This window comes from Propithecus coquereli, unplaced genomic scaffold (genome assembly GCF_000956105.1).
Source record: "Propithecus coquereli isolate 6110/MARCELLA unplaced genomic scaffold, Pcoq_1.0 Scaffold89, whole genome shotgun sequence".
Taxonomy (NCBI): Eukaryota; Metazoa; Chordata; class Mammalia; order Primates; family Indriidae; genus Propithecus; species Propithecus coquereli.
In genome coordinates this window covers 5,189,068-5,201,137 of record NW_012155173.1, presented here as the reverse complement: position 1 = coordinate 5,201,137, position 12,070 = coordinate 5,189,068, and positions in this window count along the sequence as shown.

Genomic DNA, 12,070 nt, shown 5'->3' with positions numbered 1-12,070 from the left:
ACTATGAATTCATAGATTGCTCCACTTTTATAGTCTCCTTATGAAAATGTTTCATTTTTTCTAACTTTAATCCTTTGAAGATGAAAGAATGTAGGATGCATAAAAATATACTCATGAAAGCCTGAAGATCTCTGTTTCAGTTTTAGCTCAGCCTTGTACTGTGTGACTTTGATCAAATTGCTCAGCCTCTCTGTTGGTATTTCCAAAGCTTTAGAAATAGGGAGAATGAGCTTCTAATTTTTTTTTTTTATAATCACCTCTGATAACATTTAAGCAGTGTGTTTTTATAGCACTTACTCATATATTTGATGAAGATAAGTTCTCTTTCATTTCTTCTTGCTTATAAACATCAGGTTTACTAGTCAAAGTTGGTCTTACTTTTATAAAAGATAGACATTGTATGATCAATATTAAATTACTAGGTGTGTTATTATTATTGATTCCTGAAAAACTTGAGAATAGTTACAAATCCCTCCTTCTAAAAGTGCACATGGGACAGGCTCACAAAATCAGGTCTGAATTTCAGCGGCAGCACGGACTCCCTGCAACCCACCTGTGGATGGGCTCACATGACTAAGACTCAGTTTCTATCCATTTCTTTAGCCCAAACACCCACCATGAGCCTGGCACTCAGTTATTCCATAGTAAGGGTGCCAGCCCCTTTCTCTGACACCAGCTTTATAAAGAACTGGTACTTTGAAAGAGGTGGGTGTGATTTGGCTGAGAAGCCAGAAGAAATAAATGAAGTAGGAGAGCCTCAGTGGTGTAGGCACAGGAGGTCACAGCACGGTGCAAGGCTCTTGGCAGAGTTCTATGACATTGTAGCGACCTAACTGTGCCAGGTTCTGCCTAGAGCACCCACGTGTGCTATTCTCAGTCCTTTTACTGGCAAATCCCATGAAACGCCTCCCCACCATGCCATACGCTAACACGGAGCAGAAAGACTCTGAACCTGGACTCCAGCCCTTTCTCTTATTATTTTGAATTTCAGGATCTTCGTTGTGACTTCCCAGATGAGATAGTTTTATAGATGAGATCGCATGTGTGAATGAATGTCAGAGTGGGTGGTTAAAAAAAAAAGAAAATTCCTAGTTTTATTTTGAGCCTTTTTTCTGAAGATCCCCCAAAATAATTTCCCACCTTCTTGCGTATGCTTCATAACTATCGTCAGATTTCATGACCCTTATTCCTTTACGCACCTGCCTTCTCTGCCTTCTAACTGGATACGCCCAGCATGATGTCAAAGGTCTGGGGTATAGTTGCTACAAAATGATTGATGAATGAATAAAGCAATGAATGAAAAAACTGAATGGGTAAATAGATAATGTGTGCACATATGCCTGATGCTTAGATTATAGAAAACCCTTGGTGAATGTCCCTTCCTCAGAGAAGCCTACCTTAGCCATTTAATGTAGCACTCACAGCAGGTTACAGTTATGGTTTTGTGTGTATTTATTTATTTAATGATTTTCTCTCCTATAAACTATGCAAAGGTAGTTATCCTGTCTTTTTGCTGTTGTTGTTTAATTGGGAAGGGGCTTTACTCCTGGAACAAAAATAGTATCTGGCTCAAATATTGGTCGTCAATGTATGTGAACAGAGCAAATGAGTCAGTCCCCTCTCCCTCCTACCTCCTGTTGTCCCTCTCTCCTGATTTTCCCCTCCGCCTTTTCTTTTATGCTTCTTCCTCTCTTTTAGATTCTCTCATCTATTTACCTCTTCTCTTTCTTCTTCACTCATTTTTAAAATTTTAGATATGTTCTTTCATCTTTCCTGAAAAATAAAAAAGATGACACTTGATGAAGAAGACAATGGTGATGATACTAATAGTAATCATTTATTGAGGGTGTGCAATTTGTCAGACACTATTCTAAGCATTTTGCCTAAATTAACTTATTTAAGTTCCCCAAATTTAATGAAGCGGGTGCTACTGTACTCCCCAGTCAGCAGAAAAGGAAACTGAGGCTGGAACAAGTGAACTTGCTACCCCAGGTTCTAGAACCAGTCAGTGTCAGACATGGCTGCAGGCCAGGGGGTCTGACTTCAGAGCACACTGTCTCCCAAAAGCCTCATTGGCCTCAAGTAATACATTTCAGGAATCTTTGGAGAGCTTTGTATTTAAGAATAAAATAGGATCAGATGGTTTTTGGATTTTTTTTGTTACTCTTTCACCAGTTTCTTAAAAAATTCACTTCACATTATCAACCTGAAAACAGATCTGACTGGATTGAAACTCTGAACCCCTCTGGCCTCCCCTGCTGTCACAGGCAACCTGACAGCCTTCATAGTTCTTGATCTGGGGAATTATGGGAGAATCTTGAACCTGTCGGGATGCTTGGCCAGGCCCTCGTCCATGGGTGAATGACAGCAGCAACGTGTCTGTCTCTAGTTGATATACTGTCTGGAAACAGCCAGATCTCAGAGCTCTGCCTGGAATACCTGCAACCCAGGCCCCCGTTAAAATGCTTATGTTGTGAAGGAAGCCAGGTGTGGGCTGAGAAAGAAGGCCCTGGGTGGGAGTCACCAAACCTGAGTGACAGTCTTTCCTTAAGGTCCCCAGCAGTGTGATATGGGGCAAGCCACTTAACATTTCCAGACCTCCCTTTTTCTAATTATTGTCTAAAGGGATATGGCTAGTACATCATTCGAGGTCCCTTTGAGCTATAAAATTCTCTGAAACTCATTTAAAATAACTCACAAAAGAAGAAAAGCAAAATAATGAATTGTCAGTTCAGGCAATTTGACCCCAAGGTGGACAGCTGCAACTCAGAAACTTAAATCAGAGCCTGCATGAAACTCTCCGCTCCCCCTCTCCAAAGAAAGTCCCTAGCGAGTATTAGAATATGAAAAGGATAATAAGCTATGGCTTATAAAGAGCAGTAAAACAAATGAAAATCAGCTGTGAGGAAGGTGAGTCAGGCGCTGGGAGGTGGTGGAGATCTGTAGGACCTGAGCATTAAAGTAAGAACAATGAAGAAGAAAAATGGACCTGGTGTGATCTGAGAGAGGGAGTCGGAGACTTTATGCAGAGAGCTGGCGCTGGCGGAAGCAGGACTTCCCTGAGTCTGGCCTGGGTGTGTTGTTGAATCTGGCTTTCAGTAACGGTCTTCTCCACTGACCCAAACAACAAAGGCCATCTATGACCTCATAAAGTAGAGATCGGAAGCAGGAAGCTCTTAAGCTGTGTTTGATTCAGTGGCTCGGGGATTTCTATAAGCAAGTGGCTTTCTTCGATGCTTCTGCTCTGCCTCCCCTTTGCCAATTTCAACTTCATTATGAGGCTGGCTTCACTCTTGGGGTCAAACTTATTAAGCTGTTTCTCATACTACATTGCCCTGGAAGTGCTAGTGAGTTGATTTTGGAAGCTCCCTTAGAAGATAAGCAAGGAACTATTTCTATAAAGGTCTTAAAAAATCTCCCCTCGTGATTCATAAGATCCAACTTTAGTCACATGCCCATTTCTAAATCAATGTCACTGACCATGTGCATGATGTTTTCTGATTGGCTTAAGCCTCTGTTACTAAAATTAATCACTTTAGCAATGGGGTGGAGGTTTCTTATTGGATAGATAAATTATGGATAGTACAAGAGCTGGGGCACGTAATCTCTGCTAACCCATGGCTGGTCCACAATGGAGGAAGAGAAACATGAATATTATGGCAACAACCATGACCATATCATGAAAAGACAAAACAAAACCAAACAGCAAGAACACACACCTAGAAGAGATGACAACACAGTTTACTTTGAGAACCACCTCCAATTGATTGGAGCACAACAGCTGCTGAAAAAGGCAGCCTGAATGACGTGTTTACCATTCCCGATTTAGCGGGAAATTATATTAAAAAGAAGAAACACATGTTGCCTGATTTCTGAGGTTCTGAGTTCATTTATTATAAAATCCAGAAGAAATAAAGGCATTGTTAGGCAGCCTTTAGCCTGCATTTAGTCCTGTATCTTTACCATGGACCCTGGCACTGTTAAAGTCTGGGTTCACTATACAGGCTTTTCAAATTCTGCAATTTTTGCCTAGAGACTCATTAGAATAAATGAAAATAAAAGATACTTAGTACAACAAATGAAGTGAGACTGAACTAAATTTGATACGTAAAGTCTTTATTACATCTAGGAAGCAATAAGAGTAAAGAACGAGCTGCTAAGAAGACAGCCTACAACCTGTGGTCACTCTGACCCTCTTTCCCAGTCATTAGTACCTGGCTGTCCATATGACATCAGAGAGTAGGTAGAGACATTGCCCAACCAGCCTTCTAGGCTCAGACCACAAGGGGATGACATGCTTGATAGAAGGGACAGGCAAGAGTTGGTGAATCACTGTGTTCAAATATTGAATTCAATAAATACGTGTCTAGTATTAACTGAACATTTCCTTTTCCTATATTTCCCTTTCCATAAGGAAATCTAGAAGATGTAGACATACATTCTATTTAGAATACATTAGCAGTCTACCTGGGATGTGGGTAGGGGTAGGCTGTGTCAATCAAGGCCCAACCAGGAAAATAAAACTATTCTGAGAGGATCCATGGTACAGGGGATTTGTCACACAGGTGAGAGAAGAGGCAAGAAGCCAACAAGGAACAGCGAGGCACACCAAAATTATCAACAGCTGAAAAACACAACTATCCCTAAGCTTTAGAGGGAAAGAGGAAGAAGTGATATTACCAGACCCTGGGGCTGGATCTCATGGAGCCGTAGGGCATCTATCCAGATGGACTACACAAAGGAACAAAGGCCAACCGATAATACAGACACCGCCCAAGGCGGAGATGGAGCTGGGTGTTGAGGGAGAAGTACCCTGGTTTCTCCCTTCCTCTTACCCTCCAGCACCATTCCAGGGCTCCCCTGGGTTGAAAGTATTTGCATATCAGTTGATATGGGATTCTTGACCCCATGAAGTTTTACAGGGCTTCATCCCACAGAGCAGAGAAGTGGAGAAACAAAGAATGGAATTCATGAAAAACAGGCAGGACTAGCACAGGAACTGTCATAACAGCTATAGTTCATTACTTACTATGTGCCAAGGACTATGCTAAATATTTGTGTCCTAATCTATCTCAGTCTCCGAACAGACTCCTGAGGTCAGTCCATTATCATTCCTATTTTTTTCAATGAGGAAATTGGTTTAGAACAGTTAAAGAACTTCCTCACATCATACAGATTGTGAGACGCTGAGCAAAGACTCAAATCCACTTCTATCAGTTGGTGGAGTCCAGGTTCTCCACCCCAAGTTGATAAGACATTGACTATCAGAGTGAGCAGGCTGCTAGATGTGTCACAAAGTGCCCAAGGCATTCAGGCAGATGGGGAGAGTTCTAAGAAGCAATCATGGAGGCTAGGGCATTGGGGTTATGCCACATTTGGTAATGATGTGGTGGGGCTGTGCTGGAGTTACGGTGCAGACGGGAGGGACAGCGCAGGTATGGACAATGACAAAAAGATGCAGGGCGTCTGAAAGAAGTGCTGTGTGTGCGATCTAGCTTAAAGGTTGTGCCAAATAATGTCCAAAATAAAATTTAGAACCTGAGGGTAGAGGGCCTCTCATTTAGACAGAATCCATTTTAAAAGGAAAAAAATTAAGCACATATTTTTATAGTAATCTTTAAAGTTTACATAATTTATAAAACTCTTCTAAATCCATTATTTCCCAACCAGCCTACAAGGTAGCTCACGCTATTTTGGCTGATTGTAAGTGGTGACCTTGAGGCTCAAAAAAGGTAAGCAATTTTCCAACTATCATATCGTAGGTATTTATGAGAATGCAGGACTAGAACTCACACTCTCAGATCTCTTCTATTATAATCAGTCTGAATTTCCGAAGAAATTATATATTTGGTTTCAAGCCACAGAAACTAATTCTACGTAATTTAAAATAAAACGAAACCTGATAAACAGAAACGAGAGATTCATGGTTCCCTGAGGCAAAGATGTAACTGAGATTTAGCGTCATGTTGAGACTCAGGTGGAGAAAACCATCTTAATTCCATCTTAGTCTGTTTTGTCTTCCAATAAAAGCTCTCTTTACTTCTCCAGCCCACTGAGAAAGGAAAAGAAAGAGGAAGATGCCCACATGATCACAGAAGCTGGGTTTTACCATTCTAATAACTGCAGATTCTCTCTCCCATCCCCATCCCTAACTCTCAGGAAGAAACTACGACTGGGTCACTTTTGAGCAAGTGCTTCTTCTCAAGCCAATCAGCAGTGAGAAACACATGCATAAGGTCACATTATCCCAGTGGTTGACGGGACTCCCGCAGTAAGTGAGAAGGGAGGTTACTGGAGAGCATATCTTCAAGTGGTATTTATCGCAGTGCAAGAATTTCTCTACTGTCAGATGGAAGAAAAAGCCATGCTTCCATTTATCAGCAAAGGCTAAAGACTGGAGCAGAGAAGCTGGGTGGTCAATTGCTCTAATTATCTATAGAACAAGCCCAGGCCTCCTCCTGAGCAAGGCCCCTCAAGCAGAGTAAACAGGAGAGACTTAGGTCTCTCCTTATTTCACATCCGACCTGATGACTTTCAATCCCCCAGAGTCTTTTGCTCAGGTGAGAGGAGAGCGACCACAGGTAGAGGAGTGAGAAGACTCATTTACAGACAGTGGTTTCATTCAGAGACCTGAGAGCCTGGCTCTCTGGGATGCACTGCTCTTTAATATGACTTAGAACTGGTACTGTTTCAGTCATTCAGGAATCAAAGTTTTTTGATAAAAATGTCCCTGCATCGGACAACAAAGCACCTCTATTGCCTTGATCTCATTGGATTCTCACAGTCGATTTTTATAATAGAAAAGGTGGAAAGGATGTTTGTTTCCCTATTTTGTACATGAGTCTGCTGAGGTTTGTAGAGGCTCATAGTGTCGCAAGGTGGTTTGGTACCACTTCAATTAGATGCCAGGGTCTCTTTATTCCCGGTGTAAGGCTCTTTCCTATTATACTGAAATTTTCAACATACAAGGTCCCTCTTCTATTCTCTCCTTTACTTAAGTTTCCTTAACCACCCTGTTTGCTATCTCTTTATCGCTTTAAATGTCCTTTTTCTTTCCAAAATTTAAAATAATTTGTTACAATTGAGTCTCTCCGTTTATGACCAAGTTCTCCCATTCATTGCCCAGTGTTTCATTTGGAGATATGTGGTTGGCATTACATGTATCTACTTTTCAACATGTGAGAAGCAGCCTAGCTGATGAGACTACAATTCTTAGCTTGAATAGACAATCAGCATAAAATGTACACTAAAGAAAGATCCCCTCCAGTTGGATTATTTTGTTTTCTTTGTTTCCCTTTCTTTCCTCTTTTATCTCTATATAAACATTTTTATCTCTACTTTCATCTCTATATAAACATTTTTCAGAATTGGTTTTTATAGGTGCAATCTGAAGGAATAGCACCCAATATTTTTCTTTTCAAAATTTCTTGGCTTGGCATTGGAAAGAACCTTTGCTAATTCACTTTCACACAATGCTGCTACCTTTTCCCATCTTTAGGGAGCTCATTCTTCTCTCATAGCCCTCTTTGGACATGCATCGTTTTGGAATGTTCATGCCATGATCAGGGGCGACAGGACAGGAATGGTGGGGTTAATTTTCCATGTGGTATACTAGTATTCAGATAATGGACACATGAAGCAGAAACAAAGTGCCTGTGGATATTGATATTAACCAGAATAGAGTTTGGAATTCTGAACATATTATGCGCGAACCAGGATAAACTACAGAGGTCCCTTGGCATTGTGCCACCGAGGAAACTGAGGTATAGTGTAGCAGAGGGACTGGCTGAGAGTCACCTGCAAGTTGGCAGCTTCAGCATCCAGTAGACCTTGCTGTCTCCCTTTGGATTCCAGGCTGCTGCCCATTGTGTTGAAATGGAGCATTCAGGAGGACTCAGCGACATTATCTTTGGAAATTTCCAGCTGGGTTGCACCCTCCTAATACCAGGGTTAAAAGCATGAGGTGGGTGTAAAGAATGTTTCCAAAGGGCAGGCTGTGGGGGCAGTGGAGTTGGGGGTGGAAAAAGAGAGACGAGAAGAAAAGGTTTTTGTGATGACATTCTCACCAGGAGCCAAAATCCTCTGTTGGGGGGAGTTGTGCGATGGGTATTGAATTCTGGATAGCTACTTAAGCTGGGAGTGGTGAATTCATGGGGTGGGCTGCTTCTCTTGGAAGATGATTCAACCTTTTCTTTCTCTTTCCCCCAGTGGGAAACAAGTGGAGGAGACAATATGAGGATGTGAGAATGGGGTTTAATATAATTATGAAGTCTGCCAGGACACAGATCTTTCTGATGAACAAACTGTGGTATCTCCCAGGCACCAACCTAGGAAAGTGGGTCTGAACGAAGAGAGGAGCAGTGCAGCTCCACAGAGCACTTGATTTTGGAGGCTAAGCAGGGAGAGGGTAATCCAGAAAAGCTGACCTCAACTCATAATGAGAAGCGGTGGGTAAGGCTATATACTAAAATAGTAATAATAATAACACGGCAAATGTTGACAAAGCTTGATTTTGTGCTAGGTTCTGTACCTGGCACTTACTCTTCATTATTTTGTTTAATCATCACATCAAACTACCTCTGAAAATAAGTATTGTTATCACTGTGATAAAGATGCACAGGAACAGGAAAGTTAATTAATTGCTAAGGTCACAAAACTAGTAAGCGTAGAAATGGGATTGTAGTCCAAGTCAGTCTAGTCCAAGGCCTGTGCTCAATAATAGGAACGAGTAATGTTATAGTGTCCTTGCATAACAGGAACAGCCTGGCTTTTACAGCCAAATCCTAAATCCTGTCTGTATCCTGCATCTGCCCTTCTCCCCACTGTGCTACCGGATCTATTTCTAAATCCAAAGTGACCCCCAAAAGTAAGTCAGCAAAATGGGAATCAGACAGGGCTAGATAAATGGTGTAGTGTGGTGAGAAGGATCAAACAAAATGGTTAGAAAAGAACAAAACAGTGTTGAGAAGCCAAGCAGGGAAGCTGAGAATAAGAAGCTCATGGTTATAACATAGAATTCACTTTAACAAGCTTGTTTTTCCATTCTCTACCCCCAGCTGATTTGATGACAATCTCATTCCAACTAAATTCTCTTGTGTCATATATCTCTGTTTTTCCTTCTCACTTTTTCTCACCTATTTTATTTCTGTTCCATTAAACACAGCCTCGTCTTCCTTCCTGGCCACTTCATTTTCTGCCCGGCCTCCAGATACTCCCCAAGCTCCAGACTCCCTCCAACAGCTTGTTGTCTTCCTCTGCTGGGCGATTAATGGCTTTTTGTTGATCCACTGGCCATGTGGGAGTCAGGGCAGCCTCTGCCCCACACAGGGCCCCGGGAGAGGGACCAGTATAGGTGGCATGAAAAGGTAGAAAGAAAAAGATGGAGAAAACAGAAGAAAGGCCAGTGGATAGAATAGGGAGATGGCAGAATAAAAGCAAAATGAGAGGAAAATCGGTTGAAAGGAAAAAAAAGAAGAAAGATAGAATGGCCTGTATTTCAAAAATAAAGAAAGGGATATAAGACAAAATAAGAGAGAGAAAATAAAGAGAGAGAGAGAATAGAAGGGGGAGGATGGGAAAAGAATCCCTATTCAATAAATGGTGCTGAGAAAACTGCATAGCCACATGCAGAAGAATGAAACAGGATGTATATCTCTCACCACTTACAAAAATTAATTCAAGATGGATAAAAGACTTACATGAAAGGCATGAAACCATAAGAATTCTAGAAGAAAATGTTGGAAAAACTTTTCTAGACATAGGCCTTGGCAAAGAATTTATGAAGACGACCCCTGTGGCAATTACAGCAAAATCAATAATAAATAAATGGGCCTTGATTAAATTAAAAAGCTTCTGCACAGCTAAGGAAATAATCAACAGAGCAAATAGACAAACTACAGAACGGGAGCAAATATTTGCATTCTGTACATCTGATAAAGGGCTAATAACCAGAATCTACAAAGAACTCAAGAAAATCAGTAAGAAAAAAATAAACAGCCCCATTAAAAAGTGGGCAAAAGACAGAAACAGAGACTTTCAAGAGAAGACAAACAAATGGCCAATAAACATATGGAAAATTGTTCAACATCCCTAACCATCAGGGAAATTCAAATTAAAACCACAAGGAGATATTACCTTACCCCAGTTAGAATGGCTTTTATTAAAATGTCCAAAAACAATAAATGCTGGCATGGATGCAGAGAGAAAGGAACACTTATACACTGTTGGTGGGACTGCAAAGTAGTACAGCCTCTATGGAGAATAGTATGGAGATTCCTCAAAGAACTAAAAGTAGACCTACCATCCAATCCAACAATCTCACTAGTGGGTATTTACTCAAAGGAAAAGAAGTCATCTTATCAAAAAGACACCTGCACTCGAATGTTTATTGCAGCACAATTCACAAAAGATGTGGAATCAACCCAAGTTGCCCATCGATACATGAGTAGATTAACAAAATGTGGTATATGTACACTGTGGAATACTACTCACCCATAAAAAGATGAATTAATGCCTTTTGCAACAATTTGGATGGAACTGGAGACCATTATGCTAAATGAAGTATTTCAAGAGTGGAAAAAGAAATAGCACATGTGTTCACTATTAAATTAGAACTCACTGATGAGCACTCATGTGCACAGAGGGAAGTAAAACTCAGTGGAAATCAAGCAGGGGGGAGTGGGAGGAAGGAAGGGGCAAAAAACTACTAAGAGGACAATGAACACTATTTGGGTGATGGGCACACTTATAGCCCTGATTTAAGCATTACAAAAGCAATCCATGTAACCAGAAACATTTGTATCTTTGTAATATTTTGAAATAAAAAAAAATTAAAGATAAAAGAGAGGAGTCAGAAAGAAAAAATGCCATGAAAGAGTAAAAAATAGTAAAGGAAAGGGGCCAGGGGTGGGGAGGAATGAAGTTAGCCTGCAAGGGATGAAGAAGCCAAATGAAGTAATCAGGCTCGCTGGAGAAGCAGTGAGGGAGGCAGATAGCCACCAGGAAGAAAGAGAGAAAAGGAAAACAAACCCAGCAGGGAGAAGGTAGACATAGGCAAAACAAGATTGAGAGATTCTTAGATAAAATGAAAAGACTATTTTTTCAAGTCTATCATTTCCCTTGCTTCTACAAAGACATCACTGCATTTAACAACAAATGTGTACATTAAAATAGCTGATAAACAAGTAATGCTGTAGAGCTGTGTGTGTCGAGGACATTGTTTGGTTAGGGACATCTCTCAGGGGACCCTGGGACTACATTTAAGCTTCAGGAATTATGCAGACATCATTGCCATAGCTAATATGAACTGAAAATGCTGTGTGTGCTCGCACCGTGCTTAGCACTTTGCACAGTAATTTGCATATAATTCTCACCACAAGCCTACATGTAGTTGCTACCGTCATCTCTGGTTGGTAGGTGAGCATATGGAGACTTAGAGGGGCTAAGGTAACTTGCCCAAGGTTGTACAGCTTTAGGTGCCAGATCAAGCATCAAAAACCCAAGAAGTCCTACTGCCATAGCCTGCGCTCTTAACCACCTAGATCCAGGAAAGGAGGCACAGTATCTGGAAGCAGGGCTCAGAACAGAACAAATTCAATAGTATTTTCTGAGCCCCAGTGTGTACTTGGCACCATGCTGGTGGCATGGGGATAATCAGAGATAAATAAGACATACACTTGGCTTCCAAAAAGGTAAAGGGGTAGGGCTAAGGAGAAGATATGTAGATGCATGATTCACATTAGGGACGAAAAGTGCTTTCCTGCAGGTAAGTACTAGTTATTGTGGGGGCAGGGATGTGGAATGGCCCTTTCAGGGCAGTATTTGCAGGAAGATGACAAGTTCTCAGTAAAACGTTTTCTGTAAAAAGCTAGGTAATAAATACTTTAGGCTTTGTGGGATGTAGGTCTCTGTCACAACTACTCAACTCTGACTTTATAGCATCAAAAAAACTACAGACAATATGTGAACGAATAAGCAAGTGTGGATGTGTTCCAAGAAGCCTTGTATCAGGGCAATGGAATTTGAATTTCATATGAATTTCACATGTTACAAAGTATTGTCATTTTTTAAA